The sequence below is a fragment of the Schistocerca piceifrons genome, chromosome 4 (genome assembly GCF_021461385.2).
Source record: "Schistocerca piceifrons isolate TAMUIC-IGC-003096 chromosome 4, iqSchPice1.1, whole genome shotgun sequence".
Classification (NCBI taxonomy): Eukaryota; Metazoa; Arthropoda; class Insecta; order Orthoptera; family Acrididae; genus Schistocerca; species Schistocerca piceifrons.
The window spans coordinates 239,946,059-239,960,352 of record NC_060141.1 but is presented as its reverse complement, the minus strand read 5'-3'; positions in this window follow the sequence as shown (position 1 = coordinate 239,960,352).

Here is a 14,294-nt window from a genome sequence, read left to right as displayed (position 1 = left end):
AAGCCGAAAGGTGAAAGGAGTACATAGAGGGTCTATACAAGGTCGATGTACTTGAGAACAATATTATGGAAATAGAAGAGGATGTAGATGAATATGAAATGGGAGATATGATACTGCGTGAAGAGTTTGACAGAGCACTGAAAGACCTAAGTCGAAACAAGGTTCCGAGAGTAGACAGCATTCCATTAGAACTACTGACAGCGTTGGGAGAGCCAGTCCTGACAAAACCGTACCATCTGGAGAGCAAGATGTATGAGACAGGCGAAATACCCTCAGACTTCAAGAAGGATATAATAATTCCAATCCCAAAAAAGCAGGTGTGAAAATTACCGAACTATCAGCTTAATAAGTCACGGCTAACGCGAATTCTTTACAGACGAATGGAAAAACTGGTCGAAGCCGACCTCGGGGAAGATCAGTTTGAATTCCGTAGAAATGTTGGAACACGTGAGGCAATACTGACCCTACGACGATTCTTAGAAGATAGATTAAGGAAAGGTAAACCTACATTTCTAGTATTTGTACACTTAGAGAAAGCTTTTGATAATGTTGACTAGAATACTCTCTTTCAAATTCTGAAGGTGGCAGGGGAGATAAAATACAGGGAGCGAAAGGCTATTTACAATTTGTACAGAAACCAGATGGCAGTTATAAGAGTCGAGGGACATGAAAGGGAAGTAGTTGTTGGGAAGGGAGTGAGACAGAGTTGTAGCCTATCCCCAATATTATTCAATCTGTATATTGAGCAAGCAGTAAAGGAAACAAAAGAGGGAATTGGATTAGGAAATGAGATACTTAAAGTAGTGGATGAGTTTTGCTATTTATGGAGCAAAATAACTAATGATGATCGAAGTAGAGAGGATATAAAATGTAGACTGACAATGGCAAGGAAAGCGTTTCTGAAGAAGAGAAATTTGTTAACATCGAGTATAGATTTAAGTGTCAGGAAGTCGTTTCTGAAAGTATTTGTATGGAGTGTAGGCATGTATGGAAGTGAAATATTGACGATAAATAGTTTGGACAAGAAGAGAATGGAAGCTTTCGATGTGTGGTGCTACAGAAGAATGCTGAAGATTAAATGAGTAGATCACATAATTAGTGAGGAGGTACTGAATAGAATTGGGGAGAAGAGAAATTTGTGGCACAACTTGACTAGAAGGTGGAAGGACATGTTCTGAGGCATCAAGGGATCACCAATTAAGTATTGGAGGGCAGTGTGGAGGATAAAAATCGTAGATGGAGACCAAGAGATCAATACACTAAGCAGATTCAGAAGGATGTAGGTTGTAGTGGGTACTGGGAGATGAAGAAGCTTGCACAGGATAGAGTAGCATGGAGAGCGGCAGCCAACAAGTCTCTGGACTGAAGACCATAACAACAACAACCCATATGATGACCAAAACAGATATATCATAGAATTTGATCTTGGTTTTCCCAGCATCGTCAAATATGGACACTGTATTTGGCTTTACTTTTTCTGAAGGGGAAATTCGACTACGTTGACTGAATGTCATGTTATCACTCTTATGTTATTGTGTAGGAGTACCCCATTCTTATTCTTCTTCTTCCATTCTTCTTCCATTACAGGACCAGTCACTTACAACAAAGTCCTGATGCTTCACCCACTAGGTCATAATACCAACAATGTCAGGTTTTGATGTGCAATGGTCTTTTGTATAAAAATGAATACTTGTAATAATAATAATAATAATATATGAAGGCACTATAGCTCAATCATCTTCCTGACTGACCTAAATTGGCTGCACCTTACATTATATAATGACAGGGTAGTTAAATAAGAAAAAACAACAAAGATTTGCCATTATATATATTTTATTTACATTTCAGCAATAATACATACACTGTATTACATCAACAACAAAAACAATTCATTTTTACAGTATTTCTGAATAATTGTTTCTGTTTCTTGTATACAGTAAATTCAGCATGTATTTCTCTCAAACTGACGAGTGTTCCTTTAGCTTCTTCTTTTGATACCATGCTGATGCACTGTTCTAAATCATCTGCATGCACACTATAGATACAGAAGTAGTTTATGATGTCTTTATACGCAGTTTGAACACACAGGAGCCCAAGATTCAGTCTTTCAGCACAAGGGATAGCACCATCTTGAGGCTGAACAAGTTTTTAATGCTGGAGTGTTGCAGATAGATGGATCGATCTCCAGATCTCACCATGAGTGTCACGCCATCGTACTGTGACGTTGTAGATAGCATCAGACCACCACAGTAAATGTTTGGAGATGGAGAATACTCGGGGCCATCTGCCAGTTGATGTAGTGTTGTTTTGCATGACTTATCCACCATTCAACACTCTTTCCTTGCAGTAACACCAGAATGTCCTGGGATGCTGCATATGTCAGAAACCATAACTGACTCGTACCGCATGATGTATGGCTCCCAGCACAGTTCGTCTGAGAGTTGTTGACTTGCTGGGTGTCTAAATCAGTGAGTGGGATTGGTAATAGCAGCTCGTCCTGCTGTAACGTCTTGCTCAGGTGCGCTACAGGATCGCAATGTGCTGCTACCTCTACTGCTCCTGACAGACCAGAGTTCACTGCAAGTCTGGATGAGCCAATGGTAGCTGCTGCTGATGCAGACATGTTGGTCATCGCTAAACAAAGAAGAAGATACAATGAGCAACCACAGACAATGATGCAGAGTTGAAAAAAGAAAGGGAACTTGACAAAGAAGAGGAGGAGTAACCGCTACATGCGATAATAGTAGCGACGACATGTAGCGAATTCTTACATTTACCCTTCTTCTGTGATGGAGAGGCAAATGAGGATCTCAACTGCTGCTGGCGACGATTCAAGGCCCTTCTTCTTCCAGAGACTGAATGCAACTGAGACCTGTGAGCTACCACACCTGCCTTGTATCCCCTACATCACCAACATTTGACCAGAAATTAGTTAGTCAATCAATTTATTGACTTCAACAGTATTTCTGGATCGACTGCTAGTCAGGCACTTGCCTTGGAAGGAGTTCCCATGTGCAGTGGTGTCCTGCAGGGGAACGCTTGGGGATTTCCCAGGTATCAAATATCAAACGGTTGCCACCACCTAAGATTTTGTTCGGGGATTAGCGCGACTTTCGCTCTGTGCGGTGTGTGAGGCAGCTGGCTGTGTGACAGTTGACAGCAGGCATGGATATACACAAAATGGCCAGCCCAGTGGATTGTGTACAGTGTGTGCTTTGCGATCGAAAGATTTTGAACAGTCTAATGCTGTGTGATGAGTTATGTCGATGGTATTCCATGCATGAACAGAATAATAAATAACGATCGATCTAATTAATTCTTTTCAATGTATTTTACAAGTCCTGGAGAATGATAACCAAGAGATATCTAACCCCTGCAAATTGAATTTTGTAAATAAACAATGTACCCTTTGCTGTGCAACTGAACTTTCTGTCATGTTATCCTTCCTCTCCAGCACAGACCCACCTATTTCCAGGTGTGGGGCAGCAGGTGAGGGCTGGGGGATTTACCACAGGGGGAGGGGTTAATTAATTCATCTATTTAATTAATTAGCCGATCAAATTGATAGAATGGGAGGAGGCCATTCGAATAATTCACACCTGAAAGTGTTCTTTTATTGCCGAGGGGGAGGGGGGAGGGTTGGAGGCTTCTAGAGGGTTAGGGGGAGGGGAGGGAGGGTGATTAATTAATTAATTTGATATCAATTTGATATAATAAGTGGTGTAGAACAATAGGTTAAGGACATGTCAATCAAAGGAGAACAATAGGTTTGTCTCTGAATGTATGCTTGCCTCTGATGTAGGCAACCCTCACTAACAAAATGGTCTGATGCGGGCCTTACTCTACTACTGCTGGTATCTACTGCCTGCTGGATTTCCTGAGGGAATAGAGTAAGCTGGGTTTCACGCAACTGTTGTTTTTCAGAACTTATGTTGAATCCCACAGAGGAGATTTTTGGTCCCCAGAAATCTCATAATTAGAGAGCACAAAATATGTCCCAAAATTCTACAACAGACCAGCGTCAGGGACATAGGCCTATGGTTATGTGCGTCAAAACGGGAATGACCAGTGCTTTTTGCCTATGGGGAATGCTTCATTCGTCCAGAGACCTACGGTGTACTGCTGTTAGAAGAGGGGCCAGTTCTTTTGCATATTCTGTGTAGAAACCAACTAGTATCCCATCAGGTCCAATGGCCATCACTCTGTTGAGCGAATTCAGTTGCTTTTCTATCCGTTGGTCACTTATTTCGATATGCATCATTTTGTCTTCCGCTCGCCGATTTAGAGGAGGAATTACAGTGCGATCTTCCTCTGTGATACAGTTTTGGAAAAAGACGTTTACTATTTCGGCCTTTTCTGTGTCATCCTCTCTCCGTTATGATCACGGAGTGTCATGGCAGATGACTTCTCTTCGTTTACTGATTTAACCTAAGACCAAAACTTATTACGATTTTTTGTCAAGTTGTGAGAAAGAATTTTACTCTAGAATTATTTAACACTTCATACATAGCCCTTCTTACCCTGATTTTGGGTTCTTTTTGTTTCTGATTGTGAGATTTTGGCTACGTTTAAATTTGCAGTGAAGCTCTCTTTGCTTTCGTAGCAGCTTTCTAACACGGCTGTCGAACCACGTTGGGTCTTTTCCGTCGAATCCAATTTTGCTCAGCGCCTACCCGTCTAAAGCATATTGTTCGATTGTCTTGAACTTTGTCCATTGCTGCTCAACAATGTCAGCTCTCAGGTAAGCTGAAATCTGTCTCTTGTCGCTCTTTTTAAACAAATAGATCTTCCTAGCTTTCTATACTTACAGCCATAGTCACTGATCCTGTAATGGCCATATGCTCACTGATTACCTGTTTTACACTAACTGAGTCGGAAAGTTCGGGTTTGTTTGTCACCAGCAGTACTAAGATGTTATTTTCGCGAGGCAGTTCTCTGATTAACTGCTCAATGTAATTTTCTGATAAAACATTTGGAAATATTTCACTCGCTTCTCCGTCCACAACAGCCGTCATAATCACTTGAGTCTCCCAGTCTATAGCTGCTGCGCTACATCTCCACCCGTAACTACAATATCACCAGGGAATTTAAGCACAATATTTTTTAGTTCTCGCCACAGATGTTCCGCCACTAGTGCTGCTAAGACAGGGGCGCTATAAAAGCACCCAATGACCATGTTTGATCCACCTTTAAAACTCATATTCTCTCTCATCTTCGCCGGCCTGTGTGACCGAGCGGTTCTAGGATCTTTAGTCTGGAACCGCGCGACCGCTACGGTCGCAGGTTCGAATCCTGCCTAGGGCATGGATGTGTGTGATGTCTTTAGGTTAGTTAGGTTTAAATAGTTCTACGTTCTAGATGACTGATGACCTCAGATGTTAAGTCCCATAGTGCTCAGAGCCATTTCTCATCTTCTGGACTTGGATTAGGAGTAAGTGTCTGTTCCATCTTCCCTTTTCGTTACTACCTTCGTGTGGGTTTTCCTATTTGTATGTCCCGTCTTCCTCATGGCTGGTACATAGTGGCTCTTTCTTTATATATGACATATAGTAAGCAAGAGACCTGAGTTCAAATTCCGGACTGGTACAAATTTTCAACATTTCCCGGTGATTTAAATCAATGCCCACTCGCAGTCAAAGCCTGTAACTCTTTTGTGTTTCCATTAATAGTGGCCGCTGGATCAAAATGGCGTCTGTTCTGTCGGACATGTCCGCTAGAACTCTTACGGGAATCGGCGATTAAAGGGGATAATGGGCAAAGGCCACTATATTCGTAGTGTGTATAAAGGATGAGAATTTTTGGTCTGACGAAAGGTGTGCTATGATAGATCGTGCAGTTCCAATGACCATATTGTTCGGATGGCGCAGTGGTCAGCGCATCTGCCTAGTAAGTAGTAGACCCGGCTTAAAATCCCGGTCCGCCACAAATTTTCAACCTTCCCTATTGATTTAAATAAATATCCACTCGCACCCAATGTCAGTTATTCCTTTGTGTTTATTAATTTACTCTTCTGATTAAGATTTTAATATTTATTAAATTACGTTCAGCTGTAAAGTGTGCGGCAGTAATCGATGCAATGGTTAATTCACACAACCACATATGAACAACTGTGAAAATTCGGTCACTGTTTGTAGTTACAACCACATTATTTGTTTTATGCAGATAATTTTTAAAAGTATAAAACAATAAATAAAATGACAAAACATACGAATTGTATAATAAAGTTAATATATGTAAAGAGAGCATAGGAGACTGATAGGACATACGCTGAAGCCATCTGTGTTGTGACTGTAAACAGTGACCAGTGTGAATTCAACCTTTGACATGAATAGTCCACCTGGGACTATGTGTGTAAAATTGGTTTTAATGTTTTAACTTACATTTACTGGTATACATTTTATCACTGACTCACAGGTAAATCTTATACAACTATACACATAATACGGCATGCCTGTTACGTTAGTGTAACTGCCTCTTTATATGTCTTTTAGCACTGAATATGGCTACACAGTGACCGAAATCTGTATTTCCAATAAACATTTTTTTGCGACTTATTGCTGTACCCTTTACTACTTGAAACAGATCCAGTCTCTGGGGAAATTTGCTTCCACATAGAATCTGACATGATAAATGTGGTTCTGTTCCAAATCCGCTTTTGATATTCAATTCAGGGAGTAAAACCGAACATTATCATAAAAAGATAAATACTATAAATTTTTCAAAGTTGTTTGAGCCATTATTATACATTGCAGCTCGACTGAATTAGCGTCTTTGTATCAGGAGACTGGGACAGAAATTAAAACCCAACCTGCCGAGAAACTCCGTTACTGCGATTAACAAAGCGACTTATCAGAACGTGCTAGAAGGAAAAACACTAGCAAATAACAGCAAGAAAGCTGAGATGGCAAATTAGTTAAATTCTCGAAATATTCGGTTTGGCAAAACAATACACCTCAATAAAAAGCAACAGTCCAGAAAATGTCTTTACTGTAGACAAGTTTCTGGCACATTATGGACATTCTGTTCTCCAGTTGCCACCCCATTACCCAGAACTAAAGGCAACAGAAATGATGTGAGCATAAGTAAAGAATTGCCTTGTTATAAAGAATGTTACTTTTAAGTTTGGGAATGTGTGGAAACTAACTGAGGAAGAGTCTGCCTTTCTCACTGAACTGGAATGGGAAGCAGTTTGCAGACATGTGGAAGGTGTCGAAAAGAGGTATACTGAACTGTAACAATGAACGGACAAAATGCAAGAAGTTCATATTAATCTTCATGCTGGTGCTTCTGATGACACAAATGATGATTATGGGTTTCAAGCGTTGCATTCTGACTACAGCAAGTAAACGGAAGGCCAGCAATTGATAATCTACTAGTTATGTAGTTTACATTTCAATGTCGCTTATGTGACGCTGTCCACTATATTTTTCTCTATTTTTTTATTTTAGGACATGTCCTTCGTCCCATGTGTGTTCAGGCTTTTATTTTCCTTTGACTGATTCTACGTTTATCTGATGAGTTTGAATTTGCAGTATGCTGGGTAGATATTATTGATTTTAATTTTTTTACTTGTCAAATCATTAGTCGCACAGATATAACCTGTTAATATGATCATTTGCAGACTCATTAATTCTAGCTTAGAAGATCTGTGAGAAGGTTTTTGTGTAAAGACTTCATCTGTAGAATTACACCTGCCCTGCTGCGTTGTGCCGTCCCCAATGAAGCCCCCACCACTACTGTTCTCGGCTCCCCTAACGCGCCATCTGCGCTGCCAGGCACCAAGTAATTTTGTATGCAATCTCACAACATCCTTATAGCACGCTGGACAACATGTTGAGCGCATTGTGTAGCCCTTATGCGTTATCACCAACATTTTCCTTGGTCCCTTTTGTGACATAACTTGAGGATGATTGAAGTTATGCTCAAACGAAAGGTACCATAAAGGGTTCCAGAAATAACTGCGTCCAGTTGCCTTTCGTGATGGTTCAATTTGTATTACACCATTACCGGTTTCAAGTCACTTACCGACTCATCATCAGATAGTACACACTTTCAATGATTGTTTGTTGCACTGTGTGAGTCGTTGTGTAGCTGAGGCAAGACAAACAAACGAAACAAATAATGACTGAATTTGGCGAGGTATCAGGAATTATTTACATTACATGGTCAGCTTCAAGACATTACTTACAATTATTAGTCTCCATGGGTTTAATCCTTGTGCAGAAATCATTTCGGAAAACATAATCTATATTTTTCAGTTATGATGGTTCCACAGCACTACACAAACGTAGCCAAAAGCAATAAGTATCTCGTGTTTTAGAGGATGCAGAAAAACCAAAGATAGTGACTAAAGTGAATGTACGAAGATTTTGCATTAAAGCAGCGATTGCCTTTGGTTGAAACTCGCATTTTCGAAACCTGCGCACTGATGACAGATATATATAAACAAGAGATGGCTGAAAAGAACTGCCTCCGAATTCATATGAAAACTCTTAAAGCTCCTTAAATAAAACAAAAGTTAATAACATTCTACGCCTTTATTCTTCATGTCTACATATTTGCACCCCTCTGCCACCATAGGGCTGCGAATTGTAGCGTACAACATATCAGTGTGTGACGTAACTATGTTAGAGCGTGCTGTAATCGAGTTTCGAATACGAGGAGTTCGTCCACAGGTGGAGCACACTCACCTTCAGCATGGGAGTGCCGGTCCACACACGCACGCTGCGACATCTGAAACAATCTGACGCACTGGTTTACTGTCATCAGTCATCCTCCGTACAGCCCCTTCCGATTTCCACTTGTTTCCAAAACTTACAGAACACCTTCGAGGATTTCACTTTGAGAGTGATGAGTCGGTGCAAGCAGAGGTGAGGTTGTGGCTCCATCGACAAAGTCAAACATTCTGCAGTGACGGTATGTGTTATAATAAAAAAATAAAATATAAGAAATATACATATGTGAATGGAAAAAATTAAATTAAAGTATATTACAATTTCATTATTAGAAAAGTTCTGCGTGTACGAATTTGGGCTAATCGTACTTCCTCTCTAACATTTCAATTGTAGATGCAGGCAGCCGACTTCAAGGACACCAGTGCGTGTCAAAAATAAGAAAATCCTCCTTACTTGGTTCCACTTCACTTCAATAAAAATTTTTAATGCTGATATCAAGTCTTTTCTTATTTCGACACATATATGATGCAAAAAACTGGCAGCCCGTCATACACCGAGCACCACATCTTAACAGAACTTCTACATATGAGAGAGTGAGAAAACAAAATCGTGCACAAAGAAAAATGAATGATAATTTTTTTTTTTTCATTTGTCCGCGCCTTGCCGCGATTCGTACTTAATGTCTTTGCCGACGCTTGTGTTCGATCGTTGTTTCATTTTTTGTTTTTAATAAATTGTAGTTTTACGATATCCTGGGGGTCTTTCACCATGTACCAACACAATTGCCTCCACACTCTACGTTGACATGGTATGGAGAGGTACGGTGTTTTTTACATTTGCCGATAGGGGTCGACGCCCTTTATTTGTCAAAAATGGCTCTGAGCACTATGAACAGCTGAGTTCATCAGTCCCCTAGAACTTAGAACTACTTAAACCTAAATAACCTAAGGACATCACACACATCCATGCCCGAGGCAGCATTCGAACCTGCGACCGTAGCGGTCGCACAGTTCCAGACTGAAGCGCCTAGAACCGCTTAGCCACCCCGGCTGGCTCTTTGTTTGTCGGCTTCTCTTTTATTTAATGGAATGAATATGTCAGCTTATCCTATGTGTGTTAGAGTACTACAAAAAATTAATGGATTACATACATAAAATGATAGTCCATTACATATTTGAATTTAGCGCGCTGACAATAATGTTCTGTTTGCTTCGGCCTCGCTGCCAGGTTTCGCGCTTGCGCACTGGCAGATTTGGCGGCTAAGAATTAATCGCTAATGCTGAACATGTTAGCTGCTACCGTCACACGTGCGTGCACTTGTTTTCTTAGTGTTGATTTCACACTGAGTATCACACTTTCACCTGAGTATCACATATTGAAGAATTGCCGTGGCGTCTGTCTTCATCCTGGGTGTAGTGAGTGTGTGTTTACTGTTCAAAGTTCGACGCTGTGGCAGAAGAGCTCTATTTTTACGGCCCGGGCTTCATTATCACCCGCCGTACTAGCATTTTCAGCGGAGAGAACCCTGGCCAACAGCATCCGCCGACGAGGTAGCTGCTGGCTCGAACAGCTATAGTTCAATTATTTAATGTATCAAGCGTTGTGAGCCACGATAGTCAGAAATTATTTCGTTGCATACGCATGTTAATGTCACCACACTTGACCATCCACTTGTTGAAAGACACATATAGCTGTTCAAAGCATTGTATAAATTGCTTGTCCTTAAAGTTCATTCCTTCACATGGAGTTTGGTTTTCAATGAAAATTCATACAAGTATTGAGTTACAACAATGGCTGACGTTCCATCCATCGCTTATACTACGAACATAAATTTCTTAAGTTTTAAAACGTCATAAATTTTTCATTAACTGGGTTCTGTTACAACAGTTTGTTTGCTAGTTTTAAGTTATCTTCGTTCACATCACATATACAAATTATTACATAATACATTGTCATGGTACAATACAAGCATAGGATATATTTATGCTTCATTTTACAGATAGGCTTTTATCACTTATGGGAGCTCCTTTCTTCCTTAGGTAGAAGAGGGAGAGCAACATTCGAAATCGGACTAAAACATTACGCATTGCTGGCCTAACTGCGCTTGGCGCCGCCTCTTTGTTTAGGAGGAAAGAAAGAAATTACTCACCTACTGTTTCAAGGATTTATGAGGAAATGTTGCTCGTACAATCATGGACTAGTAGCTAAGGAACTTTTATTTCATGGAATTAATGTGTACTGACTAATCATTCACGTAGTATCATGCTGTTTCTTCATGCGCTACTGCTGTTTATTTCAATTAACGTGTAGCTTAGTGTGAAATATAAAGAAGTTGTAACCATCATAGACTTATCTTTCCTGAATACCTGGAAATGTCGTTATTCAAGCTTTCATGTGACACGATAAAATTAATTGGTTTTTGTAAAATCACATGCTTAAATGTTTAAGTGTACTTTACAGTGAATAGGTACTGATAAATATCACGGAGATATACTGCGACGATGCATAATTTCAGTTTTCATTTGCCTTATCACCTTTGCATAAATATCCTTATAACTAAAATGTTTACTCGAGGTGCGGCCCGTTTCTTCATTTGGTATCCACTACTCCCGACGTAATTCCCTTCTTATGCGCAGTGACGATGCACTGGTCGCTGGAAGAAAAAAACTTAAAACTAATTGCATTACGTAGCTTGGTGGCCACTGATACATTTGGTCATTACATCCGTCCGCAGGTATTTCCGTACTTTGTTTAAATTCATATGTTCGTTTATTCTGTTACAAGAAAATTATTTGACATTTCTTACGGTATTTTGTCGTTTCTCCTTAGCTTACACGTGTTGTATAATTTTTCATAATGCTTCCTTTTGCTTGTAAATGTGTCGTATATAGCTTAGTATTTAATTAAATCTCTGTATACATATATCAATAGGTTCCTTAGTTCTTAGGCAGTAAATGTAATTGCATAGTATTTCCGTTTACTTTGTATTTCAGTTAAGTAGTTGTACATATCGCAGTCCTATTTGCTTGCGCCTTCTGCCAGGCTGACGTGCATGCGCGCAGATCAAAGTCTCCTCTCCTACTGCTAAAGTCAGCGCGTATTGTTGAGCGGGGACAGCTGAGCCATAAGCTAATTTTGTTTATACTGTCGCTTCGCATAAAGTGGTGTATTACTTCTCATTGCTGTTGATTTTATGCTTACGTGTACAAATCAAAAGAATTTCTTATACTTATACACATTACTTTATCTTAAAATACACTCCAGAAGAAAAATTACACTTAGAGTTATGTACACTATGTACAATTATCTTGTGATAGAAATAAAAAATGCTACCTTGCTTCATCGTTCTATAAAAGCTTTATTATCCTTGTGAGGGTGGAGACCCTTGTCTCTCCCTGTTTTCTCATAGACTAATCTGTACGTCCCAGTGTATGGTATTTTGGAAATTACTGCCATTTCTTATTCAGTTTGCCAAATTTTGTCGATTTAGGGTGCATCCGTAAGAGGACTCGTTGCCCTTCAAAAAAATTTGTAACACGTTTCAGTAGCCGAGCGGTCTGAGGCGCTGCAGTCATGGACTGCGCGGCTGGTCCCGGCGGAGGTTCGAGTCCTCCCACGGGCATGGGTGTGTGTATTTGTCCTTAGGATAATTTAGGTTAAGGAGTGTGTAATCTTAGGGACTGATGACATTAGCAGTTAAGTCCCATAAGATTTCACATACATTTGAACATGTTTCAGTTTCCTATCATAAATTTTCTTTCTATGCTCGGCCCTGTTTTCTAGTGTAACCATGGCTTGTTTGATTTTGTCTTGGAGTGACATTTCTGTAGTCGGTACCTTTGCTATGGGCGACTTTCGCTCACGCGTTTGTTTTGTCCGGAACACCAATTCGTTAGGTGTGAAACCTGTTAAAGAATGTGGAAGGTTATTGACAACTTGCATGAAAGGAGTTACGTATTCTACGCATCGGGTGTGTTTGTGAGGGGTGTATGTCCCAATAAACTGGTTAAATTCTTTAAAAACTCGCTCTATTGGGCTTGCTTCTGGGTGAAAAAAGCTTACTAATATGTGCTTTATGCGCTGTGAGGTCATAATTTCTTTCCAGATTTGCCCAACGAAATATGAAGCATTATCAGTTAGTAGTACCTTTGGTCTACCTACTCTTCTCAATAGTCATTCTCAAATCTGTTTCCGATATTTGTGGCTGTTGCATTTTTTATGGCATACATTTTGATATGTTTCGAGAAAATATCGTATAGTGCTACTACGTATCTTACTCCTCCTTTACTTCTTGGATATGGATCAGCTATGTCCAGGAATACTATATCTAGAGGGTTTTTTGTGTAGCTCAGTATATTTTGACATATTTGACTGTTTTAATTTTTTGACACATTGCACATTTTCTTACTATCAGTGGGACTCGCCTTCTCAAATTTGGAAAATAACAAAGTGTTGCAATTTTTTCAGTACATTTGCTTATTCCATAATGTCCCCATACTTTATCTGTGTGTCTTATAAATTCGTCGATATAATCTAAACGCCCTTGTACTCCTGATACCATTTACTTACCTTTCCACCTTCATCTTGCTTAAGGTTTTGCATGACTTTACTCCATCTGCGACCTTGCTGTTGTATATTTTTCATTTGCTTACAAAACTTATGGTAATCATGCTGTTGTGTTGCATCTTGCATTAATAACGTTTTGAATTCTGCATCTTGCTCTATTTAATTCACTATATTGCTCTAAACCTTGTGGTAACCTAGACAAGACTTCTGCAATAACATTCTGACTTCCTGTCATATAAATGATGTCGAAACTGAATTCTTGTAAATATAGACACCGCCTAGCTAATCTACGGTGCAATGGTTTACATGTTAAAAGAAATGACAGAGACAGATGGTCACGGTAAACTTCGGTATTCTTGCCCCACAAAAAATATTCAAACTTTTTAAATGCCCATATTGCAGCTGAACTTTTCAATGCTGAAGCAGAGTAAGACCTTTCTGCTTCTGATAATGTGCGACTAGAAAAACTGTTAACCTTGGGTACTTCTTTATATTCTTCTTCTCGTATCTGCAGCAAGCACGCCCCCATCCCCTGAGAGGTCAATAGTCTGGAGTTTAACTATGACCGGTTGGTGTTTTCCGACGACGTAGTGTGACTTAATTCATTATCTGGAGTAATTTCAGTTAGTTGCACTGGGTGAGTTCTTCGCCAATTTGTGTCGTTGGCTACTGTGCCGTTATTTTCCTGCCCAAAGGTCGGCTGCAGTACAGCGTAAGGCTGACTGTTTCTGTTCATGTTCGGCATCGGGCATTGTGATGGTGGACTGTAATTCGCTCGTGTGTTGAAATTGCTCCTGTTGTTTTGAAAATTTCTTCTAAATCGTTTGTTTTTTCCGTTCACGTTACCGTACTCGTTACCTCTGGTTATGTAACTTTGCTGTTGTGTGTACCACCGTTGCTGTGTGTTTATATCACTTTTTACTGACTGATTTACATACCTATGTTGTTGTTGTGCCTGATTTTTTGTTGCTCTATTGGATACAGGTCTTCTCTAACAGATTAAATCGATAGAATCAACCACTGACAGAAAGTATTCAGTGTCATGCTGTGGCG